This window comes from Dipodomys spectabilis, unplaced genomic scaffold, assembly GCF_019054845.1.
Source record: "Dipodomys spectabilis isolate Male_0828 unplaced genomic scaffold, ASM1905484v1 ptg000327l, whole genome shotgun sequence".
Classification (NCBI taxonomy): Eukaryota; Metazoa; Chordata; class Mammalia; order Rodentia; family Heteromyidae; genus Dipodomys; species Dipodomys spectabilis.
Genome location: NW_024871004.1, coordinates 3447722 through 3474913, shown reverse-complemented (window position 1 = coordinate 3474913; position 27192 = coordinate 3447722). Strand labels below are relative to the sequence as shown.

General features: G+C 38.6%; 1 pseudogene; it reads right to left on the bottom strand.

Moving 5' to 3' along the window:
- Window positions 1-26744, bottom strand: LOC122128266 (annotated as a pseudogene).
- Between the last annotated feature and the right edge of the window lie 448 nt (window positions 26745-27192).

The following is a 27192-nucleotide window of genomic DNA, read 5'->3' as shown; positions in this document are numbered from 1 at the left end:
TTAAGAGGGTGTATTTCTCCCGGGATGACTTCTGTCACGGAAGCCAAGCAGAAAATTTCTATCTGGTCTTAACAAGATAATGTAGCACTTGGGGGCAAAGATACACCCCAGTAGCCCTGCACTAGACACCAAGATGGAGAAGATCTCTACAGCCACCATGACCTACCTCTTGGCACTGTGGTAGACAGGCAGAAAAGTGAGCCAGACAATGCAGAACAACAGCATGCTGAAGGTCAGGAACTTGGCCTCATTGAACGTATTAGGCAGGTTCCTGGCCAGGAAAGCCAAAGTGAAGCTGACCAGAGCCAGGAAACCCAGGTATCCCAGTACACAGTAGAAAGCAGTGAGGGAGCCCTTGTTACACAGGATGATGAGGTGGCCATGTTCAGAGTGTGCATCTGTGTCAATGAAGGGAGGAGAGGTTCCCAGCCAGATTCCACAGAGAGTCACCTGGATCAGGGTGCAGATGAGGATGATGAAGTTAGGAGCTCCCGATAGCAGAAGCCACCTCATCCTTCTCCCTGGAGAAGTGACCTTGAAGGCCAGAACCACAGTTACAGTTTTGGCCAAGACAGCAGAAACAGCTACAGTGAACACAACTCCAAATGTGGTCTGTTGTAGAATGCAGGTGCTGTTGTTGGGACGGCCAATGAAGAGCAAGGAACAGAGGAAGCAGAAGATGAGGGAGATGAGTAGGATGTAGCTGAGAGCTTGATTATTAGCCTTGACTATGGGAGTGTTCTTGTGTTTCACAAAGACCCCAAGAACAATTGTTGTGAGTGTAGATCAAAAAAGAGCCATGCAGTCCAAGGCCATTCCTAAGGGTTCTTCATAAGTCAAGAATCTTGCAGCTGTTGGGAGGCACTGGTTTCTCTCTGTATTGGCATACTGATGATCTGGACACTTCATACACTGCTCCATATCTAGTGAAGAATTCAAATAAACATTTATCCATTTCCAATACTTAAAAGGAAATTAGAAAGTCCCTGTCTAGAGATAATACTGACACGTGAATACTTAGTAGCATAAAGTAAATATTACCAAGTATTACCAGACATGTTCACTTTTATTTTTATGTCTTCATCATGTTCCCACACTCATTCCCATATTCTCATATTTTAGTCTGATTGAAATTCTTTTGCTTGTAATGACAATCACAAATATTGTTTCTTGCCATTTCTAATATCATATGAATAATTTTCTGTGCCTCTTCATGCTGCCTTAATTCTCAGACATGTGTGCACAAGTCAAACCCCTTATTCAAAATTGTGGGTAGTAAAACTTCGCAACTTCCTCTATATTCTCTGTACAATATAAATTGGACAACTGTGACCCTTCCTTGAAGTTGTTATATTTGTCTCTTCTACTCACCTATAGGGGATGGAGAAATCTCTATTTGAAACTATAAAGTCATGCTATGCACAACACTTTTGCTTGCTTCTTACACCAAACCAAACCCAGAGTATTTTCTCCATTGCAAGAACGGTTCTAAGATCTAGGAAATAAAGATGTACAAGATCTGTGTTTTCTGTGTAGTCTGAAGGTAATTTTGAAGAAGATGGGGACCTCGTGCTTAAAAAGATTTGCACTTACTATGACAGAAGTTAAGCTTACATTACTAAGTATTTGAATAAACATATATACAATAGACCAGAAAAAAATTAATCTTATACATAAATCAGAGCCCATGATGTTTTTTTCAAGAAGAAGAATCAACCAGTGTCACAATTAGATGATTAAGTGAAGGAAGGAAAAATTTGATTCTGTAATCATAATATACAACTTTTGCATTGGCTTGCATGGATTGGGGATACCAGCAAAGAAACTGAATTTCTCACTATGGCATGAACTTACCTGTCCCATTAGCAATCTCATTCGCTGAGCACGGTGTGCAATAAGAGCAACAGGCTGCCTTTTCTTCCTGAGGGGATTTCCTGTATCCAGGACCACAACCCTCACTGCAGGCAGAGTGAATAGGCTGAGGACAAGCACATATGTGTCGTAATTGTTTAGACTTTACATAATGCTCCAACAATCCATAGTTTTAAAATATTGAATTATTAGAATTGAAGCTAGAGGGGGGACTAAGATGGCGACTGGGCAGTAGGGAAACACCACAGCTCTCCCCAACCAAAAAGAGGGTTCACGTTCCATCACTTAATCTCCCCAAGAGACCGGCAACAACAAAAAGACAAACATCCAGAGAAAAACAGAAGGAGGAAAAAAACAAAATAAGAGAGAAAAAGAAGAATTTTAGACAAGAGAAAAGCGAAGACCCCTCCCCCAATCTTTACTGGCCACACTGCAGCGCGTGAAGCCGCTGCCAGCCCAGCCCAGTGGGGGCTGACAGAGTTCTAGAGACACAGGGGTTTGTCTGCAGGTCACCCACACAGAAGCCACCTGAGGTACCGATGTTGGACCTGCTGATTGCTATGAACAGAGAAACCTCTGAGCCAGGAGCTTGCATAAAAATCCCACCCACACCCCTCACTGTATATCTGAGCAGAGAGGTTCCATTCCACCAAATCCACTCTGCACGACTCCAGGAACCCCAGTGCTACACGGTACACCCACAGAACACCAGAGCAGAAGAACTGCAAGGAACCAGTGCTGATCCAGAGAGCACAGAGACAAACCCCAGTGCTCAGTGCACGGAGGCCCCTCCCTTACCTCTTGGGCAGAGGCTGCCCACCCTACGGCGTAGACCCGAACAGCATCAACTGAGTCAGAGACAGAAGAGAAACATGCAGAGTGACCACCGCCCATCCCAGCCCACAACCACCTCAACTGAACTCTGATTGCAACAACAACCAATGACCTACATCACACAGAAACAGCTACTAGCTCCAGGGTGAGTACCCTACAGGGGACAGTGTATACCTCAAGGGAGACCACAGCTGGTGGGAATCCCTAGACCCCTACCCAGCCTCCCTATCCCAACATCTGGACCACAGGACCCACTAAAAATGGGAACTTTTCGAGAGCTCCACCAGCCCATGGAGCACACTCAGCTGGCCAGGCTAGAGCAAGAGTGCCCCCGGAAGGGACCTTAAATGCACAAGCAAGGAACATTGCCACTGGGTCCAGACACCCAACAGTGGAAGAAATTTGAACTGTGAATTCCAGGCTGCATAACCTAGGCAGGATACACAACAGCACAAGTCCAACCGGCGTGCCCCAGGCTAGGGATGGGACCCCGCCTGGGAATCCAGTGCCTGAGAAACACAACCAATTCCTCCCAACTGAACTCAGAAACTGAGCATATGCCTCAGCAGAGGGGAGAAAAACAGGGAACTGCACCCCCGGGGAAGCACGCCTGTGACAGCAAAAGACCCGAGGGGTCAGGACAAGAGAAGCCCAATCCGCACCAGAACCTGACCCATATATTCTAGGCTGGGAATTGGACAACACAGGCCACGAGCATCTGATAATAGTCATGATCTTAGGCTGGTAAGGTGGCTCAGCAGTAGAGTGCTTGTCTTGGGTGCATGAGGCCGTGGATCTATTACTCAGCACCACATAAGCAGAAAGGGCCAGAAATGGTGCTGTGGCTCAAATGGTAGGGTTCCAGCCTTGACCTGAAGAGCTGAGGTACAGCACCCAGGCCCAGAGTTCAAACCCACAACCGGCCAAAAAAAAAAAAAAAATATCAGGAGCCCATAGCAGACTCCAACATCTGGAAGAGTGCATCCAGCACATCCGATCTCGACAAGAGCACCTGTAGGAGCAAACAGGAGCAGTCTAGGCTGTTCAACACTTCTAAAGGTGGGAACTGCCAGTGATCTACAGCAGAGAGCCGAGAACCCCTATGTGGTTCAGAACAACAACTGGAGGTTGGCCCCTAACAGAACTGAGATCAGGTACAGACTCTCTCTACCAGCACAGAAACAGCAAGCAAGCAATGACAAACACCTATTGATCAAAACAAAATTTCAGATTAGTCTCCAATAATCCCTGAATCCCTGCAAAATCACAGAGAAAAATTACAAGGTTTATCAATACCCAGGATAGCAAGCTATCTCCAAAAGCAAGCAGCCACCCAGGGGAGAGCTCCAGTGGGAGCAAACAGGAATGGAAGACAAAAGCTACATCCAAGAGATGCTGTAGGCAATGACTCAAGAAATAAAGTGAGAAATAGACCAGAAATTGAAAGAGCACAGGTTCGAAATATTGAAAGAGATGCAGGATATCCAACAGGAGATGCAAGCAAAAATAGAGGCAGACCACACCTCGCTAAGAGGTGAGATTAGTGCCAAAATAGAAGCAGTACACTCCTCATTAAGAGGTGAGATTAGGACTTTGAGAACCAATATTGAATCCATAAATGAGTCCATTTCCTCCATGCAAACCACAATGGAAGCCACAGATAATAGAGAGAACGAAATGAAATGTAGAGTGTCAGATACCGAAGACAGAATATACCAACTGGACCAAAAATTTACAGATATGGAAAAATCACATAAATTATGCCGAAGGGAAATTCAAGAGTAGGCAGATAGTGACAAGAAATTTAACCTTCGTATAATTGGAGTAGACGAAGGTGAGGAATATCAAAGCAAGGGAATGCAACAGCTATTCAACAAGATAATCAGTGAAAATTTCCCCATCTCAAAAAAGAACATTTTACCTACATGACAGAAGCATATAGAAAACCTAACAAGCAAGATCGCAGGAGAAACACTTCTAGACACATTATAGTAAAAATGATAGATCTGAATAATAAGGAAACAATCTTGCATGCAGCAAAAATGAAGAAAGAGTTCTACTACAACGGGAAAAAATTAGAATCACTGCAGATCTCTCCACACAAACACTGAATGCAAGAAAGGCCTGGGAAAGTACCATAGGAGCCCTGAGAACAAACAACTGCCAACCCAGACTGATGTACCTGGCAAAGATAGCATTCACATTCGATGGAGAACTGAAAATTTTTAATAGCAAAGAAAAACTAAATGAATACAGAAACATTAAGCCAGCATTACAAAGAATACTAAGAGGGGGAACACAACCTGAAGGATGCAACCGGGAACAGGGACCTGTACCCAGACAGGCAGTAATAGACGTCTAACTGAGCAAACACAGGAGGAAAGGAAAGAAGAAAAACTTAGGAAAACAGGGAATGACAGGGACCACAATGCATCTCTCTATACTGTCTCTTACTATTAACAGGCTTAATTCGCCAATCAAAAGAAAAAGAACTGCAGACTGGATCAGAAAACATGACCCATCCATCTGTTGCCTTCAGGAGACCCACTTCTCAGCCAAACATACAAACAAACTCAGTGTGAAGGGTTGAAAAGGATCTACCAATCAAATGCCCCCAGTAAGAAAGCAGGTGTATCAATAAAGCAGGTGTAGCAATCCTGATATCTGACAAAATGAACTTTTTATTGAATTCAATGCACAAAGACAAGGACAGACACAACATACTAATACAGGGAACAATCCAAGAAGAGAATATTACTATCATCAACTTACATTCCCCAAACATTGGTGCACCCAAATATGTTAGGCAAATACTCTCAAACTTACAGAATAAAATAGATCCCAATCTGACAATACTAGGAGACTTTAATGCCCTACTCTCACCAAAGTTTAGGTCTACCAACCAGAGTATTGGCAAAGAAGCTACCGAATTAAGTGAGGCCATACTTCATGTGGAACTAACTGACATCTACCGAGTATTTCACCCTGAAACAACAGAGTACACATTCTTCTCAGCAACTCATGGAACTTTCTCCAATATAGACCATATCAAAGTTCATGCAAGGAACTTAAGCAAATACAAGGGGATCAACATAATCCCCTGTATCCTATATGACCACAATGGAATCAAACTAGTTCTCAATAACAAAGCATACCGCAGAAATTACTCAAATACATGAAAATTGAACAGTACATTTCTAAGCAATGCCTGGGTAACGGAAGAGATCAAAGATGAAATTTAAATATTCCTACAACTCAATGATAATGAAAAACACATCACAAAGAAACTTGTGGACACAGCAAAAGCAGTCCTGAGGGGCAAATTTATTGCCCTCAGTGCCCACATCAAGAAAATAGAGACAGACCAAGTAAATAATCTCATGTTGCAATTAAAACAGCTAGAAAAATAAAGAAAAAATGAAACCTAAATTTACTAGATGGAGCCAGATAACCAAACTAAGAGTGGAGATTAATGAAATAGAGAATCGAAGTCATAGCCAAAATTAACCAAACAAAAAGCTGGTTCTTTGAAAAATAAACAAAATTGATGGACCACTGGCAAGATTAATTTAAAAAAAGAAGAGAAGAAACCCATATTAACAGGATTAGGGATGCCATGGGAAAAATCACAACACATACCCAAGATATCCAAACAATTTTAACTGACTACTTTCAAAAGTTATACTCTCTAAAGAAAGAAAACCTGACAGAAATGGGTGCATTTTTAGAGAAACACAAGTTGCCAAAACTGAGCAAAGAAGTTAATCAATTAAATAAGCCAATGTCCTACAACAAGATACAAGAAGCAATCAGAAGTCTTCCAACAGAGAAAAGCCCAGGACCAGATGGATTCACAAGAGAATTCTTAAAGACCCTTAAGATCCTTAAAGAAGAAATAATACCCATATTCCTCAAGCTCTTCAAAGAAATAGAGAAGGAGAGAGCTATCCCAAACTCATTCTATGATACCAATATCACACTCATCCCCAAATCAGGCAAAGACCCAACTAAAAAAGAGAATTACTGGCCAATTTCCTTGATGAACAGATGCAAAGATACTTAACAAATTTCTAGCTAATAGAATCCAGAAAAACATTAAAAAATCATACACTACAAAGAGGTAGGCTTCATCCCAGAGATGCAGGGATGGTTAACATAGGTAAGTCAATAAATGTAATCCAACACATCAACAGAGCCAACGTCAAGAATCACATGATTATCTCCACAGATGCAGAAATGGCCTTTGATAAAATTCAACATTCATTCATGCTAAAAGCTCTGGAGAAAATAGGAATAGAAGGAACGTTACTTAAAACAATAAAAGCCATTTACTACAGACTAATAGCCAATATTATACTTAATGGGGAAAAGTTACAACCAATTCTCCTAAAATCAGGCAAAAAGGCAAGGATGCTTTGTCTCTACTCTTCTTCAATATAGTCCTGGAACCCTTAGCCAGGGCAATAAGGAAAGAAAGAGACACTAAAGGGATCCACATAGGAAAAGAAGTTAAACTATCCCTTTTTGCAGATGACATGATACTATAGATTCACGATCACAAAAACTCCATCCCCAAACTCTTAGAAATCATAAATCACTTTGCCAAAGTAGCAGGATACAAAATCAACCCACAAATATCAGTTGTCTTCCTGTACACTGACAATGTACAAGCAGAGTGGGAAATAAAGGAAGCAACCCCATTCACAATAACCTCCCCCAAAATGAAATATTTAGGAACTAACCTAGCCAAAGATGTAAAAGAACTATTTAATGAAAACTATAAAAAGTTAAAGAAAGAAATTACAGAAGACACTAGGAAATGGAAAGACCTTCCATGCTCTTGGATAGGCAGACTTAATATAGTGAAAATGGCAATACTGCCAAAATTAAAATACAAATTCAATGCAATTCCTATTAAAATCCTAATGACATACATCTCTAAAATATAGAAAATAGTCCAAAAATCCATGTGGAACAACAAAAGACCTAGAATAGCCAAAACAATTCTAGGGAATAAAGATAACATGGAAGAGATATCCATGCCAAACTTCAAGCTCTATTATAGAACCATAATAACAAAGACAGCATGGTACTGGCACAAAAACAGACTCGAAGTGCAAAGGAATAGAATAGAAGATCCAAAAATAAAACCACAGGCCTCCAGTCAGCTGATATTTGACAAAGTAGCCAAAGATATACAATGGAAGAAACACAATCTCTTCAACCACTGGTGCTGGGAAAACTGGGTGGCCACATGCAGAAGACTAATATTGGAACCCAGTCTATCAAGATGGATTAAAGACCTTAACATTAAACCAGCATCTCTGAAACTATTGCAGGACAGAGTAGGAGAGACACTTGAACTTATAGGCACAGGAAGGAAATTCCTGAACAGAGTCCCAGGGTCACAACAAATTGGAAAGAGACTCACCAAATGGGACTACCTTCAAATAAAAAGCTTCTGCACAGCTAAAGCTATAACAACCAAGCTAGAAAAGCAACCATCTCATTGGGGAAAAAAATTTACCCGCAATATATCAGAGAAGGGGTTAATATGCAGTACATACAGGGAACTCAAGAAACTAATTCCCTCCAAACCTAACAAACCAATTACTAAATGGGAAAGGGAACTAAAGTGAGACTTCTCAGATGAAAAGATAAAAATGGCAAAGAAATGTTCACCATCGCTAGATGTGAAGGAAATGCAAATAAAGACAACACTGAGATGCCACCTTCCCCAGTCAGAATGTCCCACATCCTCAAGGCAGCCAACGACAAACGCTGGAGGGGATGTGGAGAAAGAGGAAACCCTATTACACTGCTGGTGGGACTGCACACTTATACAACCACTTTGGAAAGCAGTCTGGAGGGTCCTCAGAAAGCTAAATATTGACCTCCCTTATGACTGAGTCATACCACTTCTAGGCATCTATCCCGAACAACAGGAACCACTATACAAGGACACATGCACGTCCACGTTTATTGCAGCACTGTTCATAATAGCCAAGATATGGAAACAAACCAGATGTCCCACCACAGATGAATGGATGCAAAACTTGTGGTATGTATACGCAATGGAATATTATGCAGCCATTAGAAATGACAAAATAATGGCATTTGCAGGGAAATGGATAGAGCTAGAAGAAATCATGTTGAGCGAGGTAAGTGAAGAGCAAAGAAACAAATGGTACGTGGTCTCCCTGATTAAGTGGCTGTTAAATACAAAATGTTAGGTGATATGACAAAATTAACAGGACTTAAGAATCAAAGGACTTCCACTCATCTGGGCGAATCACTACTAAATAACCCCGTGCTGCTGATCACATGTATGGTATATTTGTGTACACTGGAGGAGAACCAGGAAGATGACACAGACTAGATGGAATCAGGAAAAAACATGTAACAGGGATCAATCAGCTGCACTGGACATTAACCAAAGTGAACTAAACAACTTAATGGCAGTGATGGGAGGGAGAGAACAAGTGGGAAAGAGGGAACAGCTGATGCTATGCAAAACAAATGAAATGTACATACCCTCCAATGTGGAAGATATAACTGTATCGCAAAGCACATAGAACTCATAAATGTTATAGACCATGATAGACAATTTGTTCCAAGAAAGTTAGAACATGTTTGTGACTTTAACTGAGCATCACTATCCCACAATACTATGCAATTTGGCAAATTATGTAACCACTTAAACACAATAAAAAATTTGAAAAAAATATTGAATTATTAAGTGTTTTATTTCTATACACATAAATGATTTAAATGCTGTTATAGATTGCAAATCACATAATTACAAAAGTACTATGTGTTACAGCCTTGATCTATAGCCTGTGGAACTATTGAAAAGTGTGAGACCTTTAAATGTAGAGCTTAATGGTGAGAAAGTATGTTCCAGTGTCCAGGCCTATGGAACTTCCTTGAAGTCATGTTATTATATGTTGTCTCCTACTCATCTGTGAAATTGTGAAGTGCAAGAAGGAAGAATACTCTTTGAAGCTTCAAAAGTGTGCTGTAAGATAGGGCACAGACCTCCCCTTTATAGGATATGTGAACTCCATGCACGTAGTATTGTCTTAGTTTTCCAGTGCCCATGAAGTGAGAATCTTCTCACATAGCCTAATTGAAGGACTCCTCTCACCAAAGATGCTTAACCAATTAACCATTGAATGAAACCTCCACAGAAGGGAGAAAAATAACCCTTTCGCCACACTAAGTGATTCCTTGGGTACTTTTTCATAGTGTTAAAAACTTGTAAAGAAATATGCATTTTATGAGAGTTCCGGGAAGATGGCGGAGGAGAAGCTGGAGTCTAAACAAGCTCTCACATAGAAAGCAGTTTTACAGTTCCAGTGAAAAGTCCTAAGCCAGAGAATCACACCAAGTGTGTCATGACAGGCCAGAGAGTCAGGCCAGAGAGAGGAAATCCAGGCAAGGAGACACATCTGAGTTCTTGCCAGGAGCCGCTGCAGCTGCGGCAGCGGTGGCGGTGGTGATCGCAGGCGCCATACCTGAGCCACAGAGAATCCAGGACGAAGGAGCCAGACGCAGCGGGCGAGCGGATTCTACTCAATACCAGCAAGAACCAACAAAGAGTGGACATCTTCATCCTGCAGTTCGTAGACCAGAGACGACCCAGGAACCAAGACTCAGCATGAGTAGAAGCCTGACATCCTCATTCCTTCTCAGGGAGCAGAGGAGGGAAGGCCACCCCCCCCCCCCCCAGTACCAGAGATCTCCATCTTGGATACCAACAAAGCTCCACGGAGCTGCTAGCTCCAACTCAGGCCTTGGAATAAAACGAGTCATTTAGCAGGTCACAAGAACTTAATGCTGTGACCTGCCAGACTCAGCTCCACCCAGGGAAAAGTCACCCAGCTCGGGCGCCAGCCCTAAGAGTGGCTTTCTTCACTGGGTAATCAGAGCCAGAGGCTGCCCCTCCCTCTAGCAGCCTCAACAATCAATTGAAATTCAGTAAACAGAAACCCTGAGAATGGCTCCAGGCTGGGCTCTGTGAGGTTTTCACAAACTAGCCCCAGGGAAAAGCTACTGTTTTATGAAAGGCCTCAACTCTACCCAGAACCTAGCCTCATCACTGCATCCACCTCTTTTGTGATACTCAAAGCAGATCTGCCTCCCATTGAACTAGCCTGGGAGGAGGATCACAAAATCCTGAGTAAAGCAGAGCATTTTTCTGCCTGTTCAAACAAACTGACTTAAGAAACCAACCAAGCCACAGGACCAAAAGCAGACCAGAGACTCCAACAAGAGGCTGGTTATGGACACAAGGGAGATACAGGATTTTGCCCACCCCTCGCAAAAAAATCAAAGAACTTTTTTTTCTTTTTTGTGTACCTTTTATAAAAAAATTCTTTTTAACTTTTTTTTTAATTTTTAATTTTTGCCTTTTTTGAAAAAAAATTGTTTTCCAGTAACATTTTTTTCCTCTTATAATTTTTATTTTAAGGTACGTGAATGTGAGTTTTTCTTTTTTTTTAGTTTTCTTTCTCTTTTTTTTTCTTTTTAAATTATCTTTTTGTTTTTTGTTTAGCTATACTGAACTTCTGATCTCTTTTCTTCCTTTCAAATCCTTTTCACCTTTTCCTATCTTTCATTCTTCTTTATAAGACTTAATTCTTGTCCTGCACATCCTCAGATAATCCCGTAGTTGACTATTAGACCCTGTCCTCCATTGTGTACACACTTAATCCACAAATTATTACTCAATTCAAAACCTCTGAGACTTAAATTCCTTAATAGCAGTACTACCTCTTTATACATATATAATATTGGAGGTATTTTTATTTTTAAGTTTTTCACATCTCCTTTATATCCCTCCCCTTCTCTCATTATATTCACGTTCTTCTCTGAATAGTGTGTTTTCTCTTCTGCATAATATTTATAATTTAAACTTTTCTATTTTTTTCTGGTCTCTTAACTTTTCCCTTTCTCTTTCTTCGTAACTCTCCCTGTACCTTCCCACATCACCCTATTCCTATTTTTTACCCACATCTCTCCCTAACCCTAATAATTTCTGGTTTTCCAAATTCTTCTTTGCGGTTTGTAGCCCATTAACGTATAGTTGATGATGTTGAATAGATGTATTTGTTGAACTAGATTGTATCTGTAGGCTATTGACTGTGCAAATACAGACTTTGGTTGATGCTTGCCTTAGGATATTGTTCTAGCACAAAACTGGTGCTATTTTCATCTCAAATGGGCAGAGAAAGCCGGAAAAACACAAGAAAAATGGCAAATCAGGGTATCTCAACTCCCAATCTTGATAATCAGGGGACAGAACAGATAATAAATAATCCAGAGGAGAGTTCCCAAATAGCTCTAGAAACACTGCTGGCAAACATGATAAATGAAAAGATTGAAATCATACAAAGGATTCTGTATGAGTGTGAGAGGGAGAGAGAGGAGGCAATCCAAAAGTTTATACAGGAATATCTTAAGCGTGAGGAAGCTACTCAAAAACTGATACAGGATTTGCATGAGCAGCTTGAGAATACTCAAAGAGAAAGGCAGGAATGGTGTGAGCAGGCTGAGAACACTCAAAGAGAACTACAGGAATCGCACAAACGGGAGGAAACTAATCAAAGAGTAATACAGGAATTGAGAGGGCAGGAAGAGAATACACAAAGATCACTAAAGGCATTCATGGAATCCATTAACAAAGAGCTGAAGGAAGTCAGGGAGACCACAAAAGGAATGCTGAATGGAACCCAACAGAAGGAATGGGAGTCCAAGGAAACCATAACCAATCAACTCAGTGATTTGAGAATAAACACTGAACACCAAATTAAGGAAGTAAAGAAGGTCATACAAGATGTAAATCAAAGCTTCAACAAAGAATTTGAAGCCATCAAAACTGACCAATTAGAAGGAAAAGAGATAAAAACCAAAGTAGAAAGTCTAGACAGCAGGTTAGACCATGCAGAAGATCGAATCTCAGGAATTGAAGACAGCCTAGATATTATAGAGAAAGAACATACAACCATCCAAGACAAGTCCAAGAAATATGATAGATCTATCCAAAACTTGGAAGACACCATCAGAAGGCATAATCTAAGGATAATGGGTGTAGAGGAGTACCTAGAAACAGAAGTTAATGGTCTAGGAAATTTGTTTAACAGGATCCTAGCAGAGAACTTCCCAAAGGTGCAAAAAGATAGGCCTATTCAGATAAAAGAAGGTTTTAGAACCCCAAATAGACGAGAATATGACATGCCACCGCCAAATTATAATCCACACAGGACCAACTCAGACCAAGGAAAAGATCCTTAAAGCTGTCAAGGAGAAAAGATTAATCACCTATAAAGGGAAACCAATTAGAATCAACTCAGATTTCTCAACAGAGACAATCAAAGCAACAAGAGCCTGGAATGATGTATGCCATGCCCTAAAAACAAACAAGTATCAACCAAGAATACTGTACCCAGCTAAACTCTCCTTCATAACTGAAGTCCAACTAAAAATCTTCCATAGCAAAGAAAAGTTGAAACAATACATCTCCACCAAATCAGCCCTACAAACGATTCTTAAAGATGTCCTACACATAGAAAACCAACAAGACAACAATAAAGGCCAAGAAACTGTACCCAAACTGAGAATCCAATAACCATAGGAAGAACCCAGTTTTCACAGCCCCCAAGAAGGTGGATAACATGGCAGAAATCCCAAATACCTCTCAGTCTTATATCTTAACGTTAACGGACTTAACTCTCCAATTAAGCGACATAGACTGTCTAGTTGGATTAAAAAACAAGACCCTTTTATCTGTTGCCTTCAGGAGTCACATTCTAGCCCATAAAAACAAACACATTTTCAACGTGTGGAACAAAATCTACAAAGCCAACGGCCCCCATAAAACAGGCGGGAGTTGCAATCCTAATACCAGATAAAATGAACTTCAAATTAAAATTCGTGAAAAGAGATACAGACGGTCGCTACATACTAATTAAGGCATCTCTCTTTCAGGAGGATATTACAATTCTAAATATGTATTCTCCAAACAATGGAGCACCCAAATTTATCCAAGAAACACTACTTTCCCTCAAATTCCATATAGATCCAAAGACATTAATTGTTGGGGATTTTAACACACCACTCTCCCCACTAGATAGATCAACTCGGCAAAAACTCAACAGAGAAACCAGAGATCTAAACAACTGCATAGATCAACTAGATTTAACTGACATCTACCGAATCTTTCACCCAGCAGCATCAAAATACACATTTTTCTCAGCAGCACATGGAACATTTTCTAAAATAGACCACATTTTAGGCCACAAAGCAAACTTGTATAAATTCAGAAACACTGAAGTTGTACCTTGCATTCTCTCTAACCACAAGGAAATAAAATTAGAACTCAACACCAAACGCCACTAAGGAAAGTCCTGTATCACATGGAGGCTGAACAACACACTGTTGAATCACGAGTGGGTCATGAAAGGGATTAAAAAGGAAATTCAAATGTTCCTGCTATTCAACAAAAATGAACACATAAATTACAAGCTCCTCTGGGACACAGCAAAGGCAGCACTCAGAGGCAAGTTTATAGCTCTGAGCTCCTACATCAACAAATTGGAAAGATCTACAACCAAGAATTTAATGACACATCTAAACCTCCTTGAAAAAGAGCAGCAAGATAAACCCCAATCCAGTAGACGGAAAGAAATAATTAAAATTAAATCAGAATTAAATGAATTAGAAGCAAAAAAAAATATAGAAAGAATCAACAAAACAAAGAGTTGCTTCTTCGAAAAAATTAACAAAATTGACAGACACTTAGGGAATCTTATCAGAAAAAGAAGAGAATAAACCCAAATAAATAAACTCAGAGATGAGAACGGAAACATCACCACGGAAACAACCAAGATTCAGAACATTATAAGGGAATACTTCTCAAAACTTTATGCTAATAAGTTTGAGAACTTGACAGAAATGGACCTTTTCCTAGCAAATATTGACATGCCAAAACTAAACCAAGATGAGTTAAACCATCTTAACAGGCCCATATCAAGCATTGAAATAGAAACAGCAATAAGAGACCTCCCAGCTAAGAAAAATCCAGGACCAGATGGTTTTACAGTGGAATTTTACAAGGCCTTCAAAGCAGAGCTCACACCAATACTCCTCCAACTCTTCAATGAAATTGAAAGAGAAAGTTCACCACCCAACACCTTCTATGAAGCCATCATCACACTCATCCCTAAACCAGGCAGGGACTCATCAAAGAAAGAGAACTATGGACCCATTTCTTTGATGAACATTGATGCAAAACTTCTCAACAAATTTTGGCCAATCGACTTCAACAATTCATCCAAAAAATTATACACCTGGATCAAACAGAATTCATTTCAGGGATGCAAAACTGGTTCAATATAAGCAAATCAATTAATATTATTCATCACATAAACAGGAGCAAGAATAAGAACCACATGGTTATCTAAATAGATGCAGAAAAAGCATTAGACAAGATCCAACACTCCTTTATGATGAAGGTTTTGGAAAAATTAAGAATCAATGGAACATTCCTCAATACAATAAAGGCTGTCTATGACACACCTACAGCCAGTATTATACTTAATGGTGAAAAACTAAAGCCATTTCCTCTAAACTCAGGAACAAGAAAAGGAGGTCCACTATCTCCACTTCTCTTCAATCTAGTATTAGATTGCCTAGATTCAGCAATAAGACAATATGCAGACATAAAAGGGATCCAAATAGGGAAAGAAAAAATAAACTTCTCCCTCTTTGCAGATGACATGATCTTATATTTAAATAATCCCATAGACTCCACTCCCAAATTACTCAAGCTGATTCAAAACTTTGGCAAAGTAGCAGGGTATAAAATTAACCCCCCAAAATCAATGGCTTTTCTGTATGCCAACAATGAGAAAAGTGGGGTGAAATTAGGAAAGCAACTCCATTTGTAATAGCCCCACAAAAAATAAAATACACAGTAATTAACTTAACCAAAGAAGTGAAGGATTGCCATGATGAAAACTTTAAAATCTTGAAAAAGGAAATCAAAACAGAATTTAGAAAATGGCAAAACCTCCCATGCTCCTGAATTGGAAAGATTAACATCGTGAAAATGGCAATAATTTCCAAGGCTACCTATAAATTCAACGCGATACCTATCAAAATTCCAACCTCACTCTTCAAGGAAGTAGAAGAGGCAATCCAAAAATTCATATGTAACAATAAAAGACCCCAAATAGCAAAAACGCTCCTCAACGGAAAGAACACTGCTGGAGGAATATCAATACCAAATTTCAAACTCTACTATAAAGCCATAGTAATCAAAACAGCTTGGTATTGGCATAAGAACAGACCTCAGGACCAATGGAATAGAAATGAAAACCCAGAAATGAACCTACAGACCAATAGCCATCTAATCTTCGATAAGAGAGCTAAAACAATAGAATGGAAGAAAGAAAACCTCTTCAGTTAATGGTGCTGGCAAAATTGGTTAACTACTTGTAGAAAACTAAAGCTAGATCCTTATATATCACCCTGCACCAGAATCAACTGCAAATGCATCAAAAACCACGAAGTCAAATCAGACACTCTGAAAACATTACAGGATGGAATAGGAGAAACCCTAGGTCTCCTTGGCTCAGGCCGAAATTTTCTGAATAGAGACCCAGAAACACAACAAATCAAAGAAAGGTTGGACAAATGGGATTGCATGAAGTTGCAGAGCTTCTGCATGGCAAAGGACATAGCTAGCCAGATCAATAGAAAGCCCACGGATTGGGAGAAGATCTTCACTAGCCATACAACAGACAAGGTTCTCATATATAAAATATACTTGGAAATCAAAAATTAAAACACCCAACAACAAATCCTCAAAGAAACAACTGCCCAATAAATAAGTGGGCTAATGACTTAAAGAGAAACTTCTCTGAAGAAGAAAGAAGGATGGCCAATAGACACATGAAGAAATGCTCAACGTCCCTAGCCATACAAGAAATGCAAATCAAAACAACATTGAGATACCACCTCACTCCAGTTAGAATGGCAAAAATCAACAACAGATGCTTGAGGGGATGTGGACAGAAGGGAACCTTACTTCATTGTTGGTGGGAATGTAAACTTGTTCAACCACTTTGGAAAGCAGTATGGAGGTTTCTCAAAAGACTTCACATAGAGCTCCCCTATGACCCAGCAATCCCACTTTTGGGCATTTACCCAAATGTTTACAAACAAGACCACACTAAAGCTACCAGCACAACTATGTTTATTGCAGCATTATTTACCATAGCAAAGATATGGAACCAACCCAGATCCCCCTCAGTAGATGAATGGATCAAGAAAATATGGTACATATTCACAATGGAATTCTATGCCTCCATCAGAAAGAATGACATTGCCCCATTTGTTAGGAAATGGAAAAACTTGGAAAAAATTAAGTGAAGTACGCCAGGCCCAAGGAAACATAAGTCCCATGGTTTCCCTTATTTGCAATATCTAGTATATGTATGAGTCGATCGGAAAAGGTCAGATAATGTGATGTTAGGAAAATGAACCCTTAGATATTCATTTTAATGTTTTTTTTTCTTTCATGCATTTCTAAAGCATTTATAAAGTTATCTCTTTGTTGCTTTTTATGTCCCTCCCCCACAGTATAACCCCTGCTTTCACTATATTTGATGTCAGTATAACTTGTGGAAGGGAATGGGAAAAAGAAGTCGTTTAAGGGTACAGGTGGACCTGTTGCAACAATGAGAAGTACAAGTTGTCATGTCGAAAACGAGCTTTACAGCGTTGGTGTGGGAGGGGGGGAAGGAGGGTGGATTTGGTGGGGAGGTAGGGGAGAGGCTGGGAAGGGATGTGAAGGGTAAACAAAGGAGGAGGCTGCAATGCTTGATTAGAAATGTATACATTATCCTGCCCACGTAATTGTAACCCCTCTCTACAGTATGTTCACAAAAAAAATAAAATAAAATAAAAAATAAAAAAAGAAATATGCATTTTATGACACTATTCTAAATCCCCATTTAGAGACTGTGAATGTCTATTTTTTTTTGTCCTAGTCCCAGGGTTTGATATAAGTACATGTTCATTTTCCTAGGGCTTTTTTCTCCTGAAGATAAGCACTCTACCATTTGACCTGAGGTTCCATCTGAGGTTTTTGATGGTCAATTGAGAAAAGAGTCTCAAAGACTCTTCTGCCCAGTTGGACTTTCAACAGATACGTAATCTTAGACCTGAGGATATCTTTCTCCTGAGTAGATAGGATTACAGGCATGAGTCACTAGTGTCCAGCCCTGCTTTTTTGGTGGTTAAATGAAAATAAGCATCTCAGAGAAGATTCTGCTTAGACTGCCTTCCAACCACAATATTTGTATCTCAGTCACCTAGTTAGCTAGTATTACAGGAATAGGTGGCGGGCATCCAACCAGATATACATTTTAAGGCTGAAATTTTCTTATATGTCATCCAACCAGATATACATTTTAAGGCTGAAATTTTCTTACTTATATGTCCTTAAAATCATTGCAAATAACCCAACCCACCTCTGTATTTCCTATGGCCCAGTGTACCATATCTTCAGATAAAGACATTTGATGAGCATATGGAGAAAACTTTCCTACTTTCACCTCAAGTTCAAGACCTTCTGGGAAATTCCATATGTTTACAATGTCATAGTCTGCTTCCAATTTCCTTTTGTCATCCAAAGTCACTTGATCTCCAGCAGCATTGTGAAACTGGATGTTCTTCAGAAAAGAGTGCAGCTAAAAGACATACATCATCTTATGGTGAAGTACATCCCAAGTTAAGACAGAAAACCTGAAGAAAAAAAGTTCCTGATTGCCTTTAAATTTTGATGTAGAATGAAAGAATAGTAGATCCACCTAATGAAGCATTCCAGAAGAAAATCTATGGAGGAATAAAAATAATTTTGCCAAATCTTGGTCATTCAACAAAGGGGTAGATGCAATCTTTTCAAAAGAAACCAAGTCTAGAGAGTCACAAATAAGATGACTCTCAGTCGTCTAGCCAGTGTTTCCTACAACCACTAATTTTATGCATGTTGCTAATATGAACTTGGTAAAATTTTAATATTTAAAGTAGAATAAAACTAGGTCCCTCATGCAAAATGTGGATAATTCTTTTCAGCAGGTCATCCTTTGCTATTACATAAGAAACTCATAGGGAAAATCAAGGTGCATTTATACTTTTCAAAACATCTGCTATAAGGGAGGGGCCAATGCAACAGCAATATATACAAGACAATATTTTGGAAATGATCTGTACAATTTTAGGGAGAGGGGTAGGGAAAGTAAGAGAAAAATGAATGAAGGGGTAACAAGTTTGACAAGAAATGTACTTACTATCTTACTTGTGTAACTGTAACCGCTCTGTATATCATCTTGACAATAAAAAACAAGGAAAACTATCTGCTATGAATATGTTGAGGCTATTTGTAACTAAAAGAATTTATGAAACATGGAACTCACTTGATCCTTGTTATGGCCTGCTTTTCCTGAAGAGCACAAAAATACGTCCAGAGTACTTCACAGACATTTAAACAAATATTATTTGTTGCTTTTTGGAAAACATACCTAAAATGCTTAAATTTTATATGGCATGAAAACTATCTAGGAAGTGACATTGCCTATGGGGTATGTCATCTAACACAGAAGGCCTTACCTGTGCAGGGGAAGTCACTACCCCTTCCCTCTTTCCCACTGTTTGTGCTTCTGTTTGATGAAGAAGCAGCTCATGGAGAGCCTGGGCCACAGCATACACAGCATTGTATATATGGTAACTGTCTCCAGACAGTCGTGTCAAAAATGTGTCCAGGCAACAAATCCAAGGAGGCTTCGTGAGGACAGTTCTCCCACGTTACACAGTCTGACTCTGAATCTGAACAATTAAAAGACAGAAACCATAGTCTCGCTAGGAAAAAGTCTTCTGGATATTTGAAAGGGTTAACTGCCTTGACAAAATCTGTGAATCCCAAATTCTCTGGATGATGGTGTGAAAAAATGTGAGGTACATGTAATGAACCTAGTACAAAATATTACCTCCTCATGGTGAACTCTAGCTGTGAGTTCATGATACAAACTTTTCCTTTTACTAAAAATTGCTCAATACATCTTACCATATCTAGTAAGGCTTCATTATCACCATGTATGATGAGGACGTTTGCTGAAGATTTATTAATCTGTTTATAAAGTGCCATGACTTAAAAACATATGCCAAGCCCGAGGTTGGGATTGCTAGCTCAAAGTCTACACAAATTCTATTCTTGTCCATCTCTTCTTGCAATTCAGGAAGAATCCACAAGCCATTCTCATCTTGTGAGGTCGATAGTCCAACCCAGTTCCAGATGAAATGAAGGAGTAAGGAGATCAGGGCAATGGCTATGGATGTGTCCTTTGAGGCCATCTGATACAGAGCAGGAAAGTTCTTATGGTCACTCAGAGCATGATCAAAAGGCCCAAATGTAAGCTAAAAGGAATGAAAATTGGATGCTCCATGAATGAGAAGATTTCTATCCATTATGATCTCACTTATGATATGTATTAAATAACCATTTGAAGTAGGTGGAAGATAGATTTTTCTTAGTTTAAAAAATTGCTTTTAATAGTTGTACATTTCAGTTTGTTCCTACAAAGCTCCTTGATCTTTATCACTATTTCCATCAACTCATTCAATCTATAGCAAATCTACCCATTCCTTGACTTTTCTAGGTCCATTTTCACACACACATCTGAATATGTATATATATCTAAATATCTATATATAGACATATACATACATATATGTGATATGTTGTAATTTCCCACCCATCTACTCCATATTTCTCTGCCCCTTTGCACATCCCTCTAACAACTCTCCCCAGACAAGTTATGCTTCAATGTTCTAGTGTTAGTGTTTTATATCTCTTAGTTGATCAGAAATGTTATACCATGGGATTCCACCTCTATGTGTACCATAGTTTACAGATTAATCAAATATATTTGTAAACGGATATGTGTGTGTCCTATATTTATTTTATATTACATGTTCATATTTTAGATTTAACTTTCACATATGAGAGAACACATGCCCCTTTCCCTTTGTGAGTCTGAGTTACATCATTCAACATAATATCTTACGTGCATGCGCACACGTGTGTGTGTGTGTGTGTGTGAGTGTGTGTGTGTGTGTGTGTGTGTGTGTGTGTGTGTGTGTGTGTGTACTATTATAGGGGCATGAACTCAAGGCCTCGTGCACTTCCTTGGCTTTCTCCCTCAAAGCTACCTCTCTATCACTCAAACCACACATTACTTCCTGCTTTTTTTGGTTAATAAGAGATGTCTCCTTAGTAGCTAGGTTTGCAGTTAGCCATCAGGACATATCTCAACATATTGCTATACTTTAAAGTCATTTTTCCATTTCCTGATTTTTTAAGAAAATTATTGACAAGGCTTAAAAGTCCAAATAATCTCTTTGTGGCTCTAACTTTTCCAGTCCCTTTCCTAAAAATGGTAGTGTGGATCTTTATTACTTTGAATACTTACTCTTTGATATCACAAAATTTGATAGGTTCATAAATCCAGTATCTTCCTATAATTATCTTCTAACAGCTGAAATGGCACCAAATTAGATACTTCTTTATATCCCTTCACTCCTCCCACTCTCACCTGGGGAAACCTGTACAGGTTCAGCAATATACCAATCTGGGCAGATAATAATCCTGATGGTCCTGTCAGTACTGCTATAGACTTGCTCACTCTCACACAGGAGTAGTTTGGAAGGTTGTCCTTCCCAAAAAGGCTCATGAAGGGATTTTTAAATGTTTTCCAAGCTTCCATGTGAGCATTACAGATATTAAATCCTAGCATCAAGTTATGTAAATTATGAGGATTTTCATTGATCTCTTCAATAGCAAAAGCCAAGGCCAAAACAAACTGGTAGGTGTTGAAGATAAACCTGCATAATGAGCATAGAAATTTAAAACTTATCAATTTGATGGACTAAATACTTGCTTCTCTGCCAATGAATATGTTAAAGCATTATCCCAACTATGATGGAATGCAAATATAGTCTTTTATGGTTGTCTATGGGATTAAGGACATGAAGGGAATTTGTCATGCATAAGATTAAGAAACTTAAGAGAGAGCTTGCTTATTCCCCATTATCACATGCACCACAGCAAACACTAATGTTGCCCATTAAACATGGAATAGTCTTTCATGAGACACCAAATTATTCTCTTGCGAAGATAATTAGAGTAACTAGCTCCACTGTGTGAAAAATTGTGTGTTTTTGGTCACCCAGTTTATCTTATGTGGTTATAAGGCAGGCTGGGCTAAGTAATACATCTTCAATAGTCATTTAAGGAAGATTCTATATTAAGTTTCTCTAACTAACAGACCTGACATATTGAACAGCTCTTCCTACAATATCAGCCAGAAGAGAGCTCAAATACCAGGTGAAGGAATTTTATTCTTATTTATGTAATAAAACCAACGGGATGAATCTAACTGCAAGCACATCATAATGGAGAAAGAAATCTCCAACATGAAGAGTAATGAAAGAATTGTAAGCTTTACATTGAAATCCAAAGATTCAAGGCCACCATTGTAAAATGCAGTAATCTCTATTACCTTCCCAATATTGTTATTTTGAGATTCTAGAAAAACTACAGAGGAATAAAGAGAATCAACACTTTGCTCTCTCTCTCTCTCTCTCTCTGTTATGTCTGGGCAATGGTGTGAGTATGTGTACACACACATTCTAAAGAAATAATATTGAATCAATACATATTGTTTTAAAAGGAAATAATGGAGGCAAGAAAGAAATTCAAATGTGAGGCTTAACTTGTTTAACACATGGTGTACACATATTTGAAATTTCAATTTGGAAGCCTATCATGTTAATGATGTCTTCTAAACAGAAACAAATAGTAAGCTTGAATAAAGTCTAATTGAACATATGCATATGTAGGAGGAACCTGAAAGTAAGAATGAAGACATGTGGAAAATGATTGGTCAAAAGCTGACAACACTATTTTGAAAAAGAAAATATTAGTGTATTGAGGATTTAGTAAATGGTTGAGAATGACAAAAAGTTAAATGCTTGTTCTAAGAAGCAATGGCAGAATTTAAATTTCCTAATGTAGACAATGATAGAAATATGAGATATCTAGAGATGAAAGCTTAATCAAATGTTTGACCACAACACATAGTCGTGTACAGAAGCTACAAATGGAACTCATAACACATAGGTATTTCTCTGTTTTCCTAATGGCTGACTCCTCAGTAGAATCCATAGAATCCTGGAGAGCATGGCAGACATTCTTTAAAATATTAGGGACAAAAATGGATAAATTGTGTACCAAGATTACTGTTGCCAGCAAAGACATCCATTAGAAGTCAAGGATAAAAGGGTAAAGATATTCCCAGACAAGTACAATTAAAAGAATATACTCCCACACACCTGTTCCACAAAAAAAAAAAAAAACAAAAAAAAAAACAACAAAAAAAAACTATTCTATTGTCAACCAAATTTAATGCCCATGTAACATGACCACTTTGTGAGAAAATCAGAATGGGGTAGACAGCTGTTTGAAGAAGTTTTTAAATGTGAAATGCTAAATGTTTATGGAACCACTGTATACAAAAATAAACAGTTATTTTTACATAGTTAACAGAAAAGCATTCTGTCCAAAAGATTGAACCATTGATGAGTAATAAAAATGTTCAAGAATGTATAAAACCTACTAGGCAAAGGGGCTATAAAACTTGTTGAAAATACTCTAACATTGTAAATGTGCTAGCAAAATCACACACACAATTTTTATGCAGAGAGAAAAATTGTTAATATAATTATATCTTGTAATTACTGTAGAATATAAAATTGGATATCCACTATTACAAATGATAAGAGGAATATAATGCAGTTGCAGTTCCTGTTTGTCTTTAACATTTCATCTTAATATATTAAATGAAAGATTTAATTTAAAATTAAATTAAAAGATTTCATTATGACATTTCTGAACATTCATTTATGGACTTTGATCATAGCCCTCTATTGCTTGTATGTTTATTTTCTCTTTTTATTTCATCCTCCTCATCCCAGATAGTTGTTATTCCAAAATAGCTTCCTGTCATCTATTTTCAGCCCAGTGATTACCAGAAAATATATAACAGCAAATGAAAGCTCGTAATCCAGTAATCAAAAGACACTACTATTGAACTTCCTTCATAACCACTGAAGGAGAGAAAGAGTGGAAGAAGCTTCAATTAACATGGAGAACAAATTACATAATAGCAATAAGGAGCTCTGACCTGTCAACAATGACTGCAAAGGTAAATGCATGAAATTCTACCTGTAAAAGCTAAACTGGCTGAATGAATAAAAACTCAAGGCCAAAGGAAACGTTGATGCCAAGAAACTCCCTTCACCATCAATGGCCCTCAGTGAGTATAAGAAAGGTCAGTAAATACAAATGAAATACAAAAGAAAGTAGGAGTGTCTATAACATATCCAATAGACTTTAATCAAAGCAATGAAGTGACATTTTGTAATGTAATGATGAAGATATCAAATTTACAAGATGAAGTAGCAATTCAAAATGTGTATTTACATATTATACAATCACTAAACTATGTTAAGCAGACTTTGATAGTCCTCAATATAATAGTAGCTGAAGATTTTATCAATGGATCTTTCAGACAAAATCAACAGGGAGGCAGCAGAGTTAAATTTCACACTTGATCAGAAGATCCTCACATACACCAGCAGAACACCTCATTCAACTTCTGAGTAAAACTTCTCTCCAAACAAACAATCATGGGATGGGACACAAAGCCATCCAGATTTTAAAAATGTTGAAAGTATATTGAGCATAAATACAAACACATATAGTAAGGATAGAAATTAACAAGGAAGGGGCTTGAACTCTGGGCCTGGGCGCTGTCTCTCAGCTCTTCAGCTCAAAGCGAGTGCTCTACCACTTGAGCTACAGCACCACTTCCGGTTTTCTGGTGGTTTATTGGAGATAGGAGTCTCACGGTCTCTCCTGCCTGGGCTGGCTTTGAACCGCGATCCTCAGATCTCAGCCTCCTGAGTAGCTAGGATTACAGGCGTGAGCCACCAGCGCCCTGAGAAGTACAAAATGTCATGTCAAAACCAGCTTTACAATGTCGGTGGGCGGGGGAGGGGGGGTACGATTGGTTGGGAGGGTGGGGGGAGGCCGGGAAGGGAGGTGAAGGGTAAACAAAGGAGGAGGCTGCAATGCTTGGTAAGAAATGTATGCATTATCCTGCCCATGTAATTGTAACCCCTCTGTACAGTATGTTCTCAAATAAAATAAAATTAAATTAAAAAAAAAAAAAAAAGAAATTAACAAGGAAGGGGCTGGGAACGTGGCTCGGTGGTAGAGCGCTTGCCTTGCATGCATGAGGCCCTGGGTTCGATTTCTCAGCACCACATATGCAAAAAGAAAAAAGCCAGAAGTGGTGCTGTAGCTTAAGTGGTAGAGTGTTAGCCTTGAGCTGAAGAGCTGAAGGACAGAGCCCTGGCCCAGAGTTCAGGCACCATGACTGGACCCCCCCCCCCCAAAAAAAAAGAAATTAACAAGGAAAATAAGCATATAACCAGAAAATTACATGAATTATCCATTAAACAAAATTAAGTAGTAAAATAATAATTAAGAGTATTCAATTTAATTACATGATTAATGCATGATAAAGTGAATTGTTTTCAAGGCAAATTTCAAGAAATAAACTGTTCCTTGGAACAAATGAAAATGAAAACCATATGGGTATAGAAAAAGGGGAATAAAAGGAAAACATAACCTTTCCTATAATTAAAGAGAACAGATAATTAGCTGAAGCACCTGCACTGCATCTGAAGGAACTAGAAACAAGGTGATTTTTTATTGTACTCTTTTCTGTTCTTTTTTTTCCTCTTTTTTCATTTTTTCCTTTCCCTTTTTCTTTGGTTTAATCCCCTCTTGTCCTGTTTGTTATTCCTCTACCCTCTGTTTTGCATATAAGCTTATCTAATGTGTGGAAGAGAATGGGAAACAGAAAGGGTGGGACAAAAGGTGAAACAATTAAGCAATGATACACATTAGATAATATGGCAGAAACTATACCCTTTGTCAGTGAGAGTAGTCGGGATAGGAGAAACTGAAGGAGAATGAGGGAGGGAGTGACACTGTTCAAAAAGAAACATACTCACTAGCTTAATTATGTAACCCCTTTGTATATCATCTTTTCAATTTAATTTTTAAAAATTGAAAATAAAATAATAATGATAAAAGAAAATAAAAAAACCTATGGCTATAGAAAATATAGGAAATGGTAAAAACTTCTGCAAGTTATTAAAAGGAATGAAATAATCAAGTAGAAACAGTGAGACAAAAGGTGTGCCAATTTAAAAGTAATACTTACTAGACACTGCTTTGGAAATGAATTTTACATCTTGGAGCAGAAGAGGAGTCAGGAGATCAAGAAGTGGGAGGAAACAAGGCGAGGAGTAACATTGTTCCAAAAGAAATGTATTCCTTACCTGACTTACATAACTATAACCTCTCTATAATCATCTTTATATTAAAATTAAATTCATAAAGAAAAGGAAATAGAGTGTGAAAACACAGTAGCAATAATCAATCAAGCAAAGAGGACGTTCTACAAATCAAAAGGTAGATATAACTGAAGTAAATATCACGAAGAGCTTACCATCATAGAAAGAAGAATATACTCGGATGGAAACTAGATTTCTCTCTTACTTGTAGGCAGAAAACCACTCAAAAGTAGATACAAGATAAAATAATGAAACTGAGGTGTTTCTCTAGCAAAAGGATGGGATGTCAGGGTAGAGAAGACAGAGAGCATTCATGTGTGCACTTGGAGTTACCATTGCCCATCCTGAGAACAAATTAGTAAATGGAAATACAATGATGTTACTTACGGCTTGTTCTGTCCATCTCCAGAATCATCACTTTGACTGCGATCTGTTCCCAAAGTGTAAAGAGGGAAAAACCCAGCAATCATTACATCTCCATCCATGACGCACCTGCCTAGGTGAAATTCTGGCTGTCAAGTATATATATATTCATAAACCTTTTTATTCATGTCTATCTGTCTTTTTATTGACAGAGAGGTGCACTGTAGTGCACCTTTCATCAAAGCCTCTGTGAATCCTCAGGAAGAATGGGTAAAACTTCCCTGGGGCTCTGCATCTGCGGCCTTGAATGCAGAGTAAAACATGACTTGAAAACATGTTTGCAGATTCTCCTTCTTCATCCTAAGTAGTGTAATTTCCTCCAGGACCGCAGATAGTGATGCCCCAGGGATGAAGTTGACTTTGATGTATTTGCTCTAATATCTGTGTCAAGGAACTATTTGCATCAAAGTTATTTGGGATGATGCAACCGGATTGCATCAGAATATGCCATTTCAGGTGCATGGTGAAATGGCCAAAAAAATTATGCCAGTGAGATGTCAATGAAAGATA